The following is a 7,633-nucleotide window of genomic DNA, read 5'->3' on the forward strand; positions in this document are numbered from 1 at the left end:
TCTGGCAGTATGTAGAAAGTGGTTTTATTATAGGGATAGCAGTGTTGGTTCAGCATTGGAAGATCCACCCCCAAAGGTCATCATTTTAACAGAGGAAAGAAAAAAGCCATATGATCCTGTCACTAGTTGGAGAAAAAGTATTGGACCAAATTCTACAGCTGTTCATGGTAAAAGCTATCAGGAGACTAGAAGTAGAACAGAACCTTCTCAACAGATTAAAGACATGTACTCCATACTTCCAGCAAGAACACCTTATATGAATGGAGAAGATACAATGCTTTCTCCCTAAGGTGGGGAACAAGGGCAGATATGCCTACTCTTCATCTGTCCATTAAACTTTGAAACACAGGCCCAAACCAAAATAGTCTGGTAATAAAATGACACAATTAGGTTAGGATTGGCAAAGTAGAAGCAAAATCTTTCTATGTAGATGAAATGATCATCTACAGAGAAAATACTGAGAAATCTCTAGGAGACCCTAGAACTTGTATTTGAATGTAGCAGGATTAGAAAACACAAGGTATATATAAAAATTCAGGTGTATGTATACTTGCTATAAATGAAGAATTGGATATTGAAATTTAAAAGTTATGTAGGAGTACAAAGGACCTAAAAAAGTGAAAAGAAAAAGAAAACAAAACCAGTGTTGGAAGACATTTAGTACCTAATTTTAAGACTTCTTCTAAAGCTACAGTAATCAAGGCAGTGTTAGTGTAAGGAAAGACATACAGATCATTGGAATAAAACAGAAACTCTAGAAATAGAACCACACATATATGGTCCACTGAGTTTTGAAAGATTATTTAACATTAACATTTTATAGAATATAAACTCAATTCAAGAGCAGAGGAAAAGATAGTGTTTTCAGCAAATGGCACTAGAACACCTGGTATCCATATATAAAAAATTAACCTCAACCCTTTATTTCCATACATGAAAATAACTTGAAAGGATCTATGAACCTAAATACGAAAGACTAAAACTATAAAACTTTAAGAAGAAATTATAAGGGAAAATGTTTATGAATTTAGAGTAGGCAAGAACTTCCTAGGATACAAAAAACATGATGTATAAAAGAAAGAAATTGATAAATGAGATTCCATCAACATTTAGAACTTTAAATGACGTCGTTAAAATGAACAGTAGTCCTTAAACAGACCATATTTACAATTCATATAACCTATGACCAGAATATATAAAGAACTCTTACAGCTCATTAATAGACAAGGCTATTAAAAAGTAGACACAAGAAGATGATATATAGCCAGTACAGCACAAGGAAAGATTGTGCAACAATAGAATCAGAAAAATACTAATCAGTACAATAATAAGATTGAATTATACACTCATTAGGGAGGTGAAGTCAAAAGTTTTAAAAGCCTTGTCATGACTTTTCTTTTTGTTGGATTCTCCCCCTTTGCATTTAATTTGTCACGTCCAATGGATTCATTCTGCTGGATTTCCCGGGGTTGTGATCCTCATTGTCTTTTCAAGGATATTGTCGAAAATTGTTTGGAGTGCTGGTTTGGTATTTTTGAAGTTCCTAAGGTGCTCTTTATCATGAAAGTACCTTATTTCTCCATCAATTTTGAAAGATAGTTTTGTAGGGTACATCCATCTGGGTTGGAGGCTGTTTTCCTTGAGGGCTTGAAATTCATGACTCCAAGCTCTTCTTGCCTTGAGGGTTTGCATTGAGAAGTCTGCTGTGATTCTGAAGGGCTTTCCTTTGTATGTGATTTGTTTCTTTTCTCTCACTGCTTGTAGAATTTTGTTTTTCTGTTGGATTTCTGGAATCCTAACTATTATATGCCTATGTGTAGATTTTTTTTGATCAAGGCTAGCTGGAGTCCTATATGGCTCACTTATCTGTATGTCAAGTTCTTTTCCCCTGCTTGGGAAGTTTTCTGCCATCACTTCTGTGAACAGTTTGTTTACGTTATCTGCAGTCTCTCCTCTTTCTTCATTGACTCCAATCAGTCTTATGTTATTCTTCTTTGCATCATCTAACAGCTGCTGGATTGATTTCTCATGGTCCCTTACAATTTTAAAGCAATTTTTCTTTTCCTGGTCACTAATTGCAATCTTATCTTCTATATCTGAAATTCTGTCCTCACATTGGTTCATTCTGCTGCGTAGGCTTTCAATGGAGTTTTTAATCTCCTGGAAATCTGTTTGTATCTGTTTTATGGATTCCATTTGTTTCCTATGTTGGGATTCCATCATGTTTCTCAGGTCCTCTATTTTTTTAATCTGTGTCCTCTCTAGATTTATTAATCATGTCTTGCACTATGGGCACAATCTCTGCTGTTATCTGAGAAATTATTTCTCATTTCATTTTTTTCAGATCCTCTTTTGTTGCCAGTTCAGGGAGTCCAGGTGGTTGATTATCCAAGTGTTCCATCTCATTTCCCTTTGGGGTTGCTATAGGTGATCTGGAAGTCTGTTTTTGAGGCTTGTTTACATGTCTTCTCATTTCCATGGTGTGTGTGTGGGGGCGTGTGCTGCTGGTGCCCGTGCGGCTCACCTCCTCTGGCCTGGGAGCAGTGGAATAGCAGCCAGGGAGCCTCCTCCTGGGCACTGGGATAGGCTCACTTCCTCTGGCCTAGGAGCTGTGGAATGGCAGCTGGGGAACCTCCTCCTGGGTGCTGGGATTGGCTCACCTCCTCTGGCCTGGGAGCAGTGGAATGGTGGCAGGGGAGCCTCCTCTTGGGCACTGGGATTGGCTCACCTCCTCTGCCCTCAGAGCGGTGGAATCCCAAAGGAATTTTGATAGGGTTCAGGTTTGAGGAAAATAATGTCTACTATTTGAAATGAATCAGAATCCTTTATTCTATCCCCTGATTTGCAAATACCAGTTGGTCTTTAGCAATCATTCTTTTTCTTTTAACCTGGGAAATTCAAGTAAAAGCATGAAGAAAAATATAAATCATGAGAAATGTTGGACAATTTAAAAAAAGATGATTTTACTAATTTTTGTGATTCAGATTATGTCCTGTTTTTTCCCCAATTTTGAGATAAGTTTAAAAAATCATTTTTGTCATCACTATTGAGGACCACTGTCTGATAGTTAAGGTGAGTGGCACATGCTTTCAACCACATAATTGAATTTTTGTAAATGATCTTTTTCTTGTAAAAGTTGTCAGTGTGAGGCCGGCTCTGGAATCCTTGACTCATTTTTCCTTTCTTACTCCTTAACACTGAAGGTTTTGTAGTGTTCCAGATTGTTTTCCCCATCAGTACAGAAGCTGTTCAATTTCAAGGTTATAGTCTATAAAACCTATGATAAGGTGAAAACATAAGTGACAAATGCATTGGAGACTCGTACTGAACAGTATACCTTATTCTAAACTAATTATGCTTAGACACTTAAATTAGCCATGAGGAGGGCAATATAATCAAAACGTAACTAGTTTGTAATGAAATATGACATGTCCCATGTAATTCATGAAATATACTAAACTGCAGGATACGGTATCAATTTTTATACCCTTGACCAGGTGTCTTATTTCACTGTAGCTCATTTGTGATTCTGACATCATCAGGAATTTGCATAGTCCTGCCAGAGATGAAATGGTGAAAGTAGAAGATAATTCATCCTGAGCACATTTATTTAGCCACCATCTTGGCATCGTATAAGCTTGCAGGCCCTAGTGGCTCCTGTCTGTTATCCTACATACTTGGAGAGTGAATTGAAAGATTGAAACCAGCCTGGGCAATTTAGTGAGACTTTGTCTGAAAAGAAAATATGAAAAGTCTACAGACATAGCTCAGTGCGTGATTTTATTTGTTTTATTTTATATTTGAGTCAGGTTTCCTAAGTATATTTTTATTTTTAAGATATACACACACATTAGGATAAAGGTGATGGTTTTAAGATCATCTCTGTAATTGTTCAGTTTATATTCTTTTACCTAATATTCTTAGAGTTTTTCATTACTCACTTATTTTTTTTGTGCATGAATAAAATCCATTTTATCGGTTTCTCTGAAAACCAGATTTTTAAATTATTTTTCTTTTGGACATGTTTGTTGTCTATTGTGTATGTGACTTTGCTTATTCCTTGGTCATATTTCCTAAATCATTTTCGATGTGCTTTCTTTCTTTTATTCCCTTGCTTTTAGAGGAAGAAAAATGCATGTGCTTTACTTTCCACTATTTACTTTTGAAGATAGGGAATGCTCAGATATTTTCTCTCATTGCAGATATTTTCAAACCTTTGTTTCTTCTTGACTAACTGAAATTCTTTGCTACCATGTTCTAATCATTTACATGACAAATTATGTGACCTGATACTTTATCATTAATGTCATTCTTGCTTTGTCCTGAGTTTTACTATGTTTTGGGTCTTAATGAGGATATTTTGCACTTATAGATCAACAAAAAGGATTCTGGATTTGCCTGTTGATGTGATGAGTGATGGAATGAGATTTTCTGTAGATGACTAACAACCTATTCTGGTTGATTCAGCAATGCATGAATGCATAATAGTAGAAGCTCCAGTTTGAATTTTTTTGCTGCCTGGGATCGAACTTGGGACCTCGCGCTTGTGGGGCGGGTGGTGGAGCCAGAGCAAAATCCCTGGCCCTCCAGTTTGAATCTTAATTGCCCCCAAACCCTTCATGTGCTTGCTCTGCAGCCTGTCGCTCTTGAGAAGTACTGATGATTGTGAAAGGTGAGCCCTAGAGAGATGATTCACATTGTGAGGGAACTGCACGCCTTCGAAGGGCACTGTAGGCTCCAGTGGCTTCCTCCCTTTTTTCTTCTAACAGAAGAAAAACACTTTCCTCTCTCACCTCCTCCTGCCAGGATGTCCTGCCTCAGCCCGTAGTCGCAAGCAATGAACCCCAAAAGGATGCCAAAAGCTCTGAGAGTAAGAGTCAAAAGAAACTTTTTGAGTTTATATACTGAGCATTTCAGGTATTTTTTTGAATAATGGACACCTGAATATAAGAAAAAATTGGTCCCATGTGATATAGCCGCCTTTTCCATTTTTATAGGCCTGATATATTGAGAGGATTTTGCAGTTGGCTTCCTTGGGGAGGTGGCATACATCTGGGGACACAAGCTATGTAGGGCTATAAGTAGACATTAACTGGTGGTTCATTTTGCAACATTTATTCTTTGATTAGCTGTTCATTTTAAAGCTTGTGTCATCAAATAAATTATTTGGTAACTTAACTTCTCAAATTAGGTGGTACCACACACACATTTCTATTTGTGATTTTTAAATTTAAGGACATCTGAAACCAGAATATCATATTTTCATTCACTAATATCCCTTATCATTATGGAATCATTGACATGTCTTCAACTTTTAAATTTTTGTCCAAATTTAATTTATCTAGGTGTAAGTTTTCCTATTTCATCATAGTATTTTTAAAATTCTTTGGGAAGTTTTAGTACATTGCAATTCTTAAAAACCCAAAAGATTGTTTTATTGATTCAGTGCTTACATTTATTTCTGTGATCCATGACTTTATCCAAAGGTTTTCCAGTATTGCTATAGATCAGAAATGCCCAGAAGTCTTATTAAAATTCTGGAACAGACAGATTTTCTCATTTATCAGCTGCATGTTGGTGCCAGATGATTAGCAATGCCATATGATAGTGGTCACTTCCATTTGTTCTTCCTCATTATTCAGTTCTAGAACTTGAGTCCTGACCATCATGTTCTTAGAGAAACTCAGTGAGAAACAAAAAATTAGGATACATAGTTCAATACTATCAGGAAAGTACTTTACAATCTCAAAGAGAAATTCAACAATAAGGTATTTATTATAACAAAACCAACAACTCCTGTAAATGAACAGTCAATGAATGAAATAAATACAATCAAGAGACACCAGACTAAATGTAGCAAGAAAACAAAGAATTTCTGGACTTTAATACAAGTCTTTTTATTATTGCAATGAAGGTGGGAAGAAAAAATAAAGAGCTAAGAAAACATAAAACTATGGGGATTCAGTTACATTATACACTGAAAGCATGTGTTAATTTTTAAAAATGAAAGTGAGTGCTTCCAAGATGCAGGATTTCGTCTGCACAGTAGATTCTTGAGTGCTTGTAATGACATCTTGATGTGCAGTTCTGCATGGCCCTTGTGTTCCTGCTGAAGCACCTGCAATTACAGAAATGTAATAATGTTCCAAATTCTCATAACTGGGCACAAGAAGAAATGCATGGGTCTCCAGATGTTGGATCTTTACAGTGCGCTGTCTAGTATAACTGAGAAATGTAATCCCTTAATATATAACCCATTGCCATAGGGTTGCTAGGCTCTGTGCCATTTGTTATAAATCTGAGCTGATTGATGTAGGTGGGTGCCACGAACCTGGCACCGGTTCCTCCTGTTATCTCCAATCCCATCATTAAGGGAGTAAGTTGAGTTGTCCCCTGGTTTTGTGGAGTCATCGCCTTGACCAGAATGGGGAGCAGCCAGGAGCCATCACAAAGGTGTACTTCAGGGCTCAGATACACTCAAATACGTATACCCGTCCAGGTGGCACGTGGACAAGAACATGCTGAGGTGCTGCAGAGGAATGTGGTGCTGTGCGTGTCCATGGATGTGGAGAGATGGAGCGAGAAGCGGAGTGGAATGGACTGTGTGGCAGAGGGACACAGGCAGCACAGGGGCATGGAATCCCCGTGGCAGTTAATGTGCTAAGGGGGTCCCTACTTGGAGTGACTGGGCCCAGGCTGCCCCCTGAGGGCCTGAGAGGGCATCAGTGGCTGCTTTGACTGTGTCTCTTATTTTCAAGAGGAAGCATCAGATATAGATATATATCCCTGAAGGCTTTGCCTTGCTCTGAATTCCAACCTGCTTTCAGTTCCCACTCGCAGAGTGGCCACTTTCTCAGACATCTCGAAGGAGAATAATGCCATTGCATTTCATTGAAGACTAACACAGCTCCAGTCAATTAGCTTTTGTATATGAGAATGTGAAACATGGGCTAATTAATGAAAAATCTAAGTACATTCTCTACACTTTCTAAGGATGGAAAGTGGGAGGGTGAGGTATTGATATCTAATGAGAGCCTTCATGCTACATGATACACTGTTGAACGTTTCGCACAGAAAGAGCAAAAGACAGCTCCTGTAAAAATAAGACCACACTGGTCATAACTAACATGCTTCAAGGTCACACACATTCCATTCTTGAGGGCCAATCAATCATTTGTTCATCACTTTAGAGGGATCCTCTCTCTTATCTGTGCCTCAGTAGCTATTCAGTTCCCGGAATGTAAAATGTAGAGGAACTGTAGACTCTCACAATGGGTTACTGTTGTGAAGTGTCTGACATGAGCCAGGAGGGAGTCCATGGTTCAGTGACCATAGTGTATCCTTATTCTTAAATTCCTTTTCCCTTAGACACAGAAACCTTAGTGCCAGTTAGTGTCTATTTATTGCTTCACTGTAAGTACACTAAGTAAGGCCCAATCCTGTGGCATCTTTCACTTTTATTTATTTAAAACCAGTGATTCTCCTTACATTACACGAAGATATTTAACACTCAAAACAGTGATAAAAGAGTTGAACTCAAAGATCCAAGGTCAGCTGGGAAACAGAGCTGTACACTTTATCAGAAGGGGTTGTGACTCTGCAGAGCCTTAGTAGACGGACATGGGTCTCCAAG

The sequence above is a fragment of the Heterocephalus glaber genome, unplaced genomic scaffold (genome assembly GCF_053883595.1).
Source record: "Heterocephalus glaber isolate CG9 unplaced genomic scaffold, H.glaber_assembly_v1.0 deba00001761, whole genome shotgun sequence".
NCBI lineage: Eukaryota > Metazoa > Chordata > Mammalia > Rodentia > Bathyergidae > Heterocephalus > Heterocephalus glaber.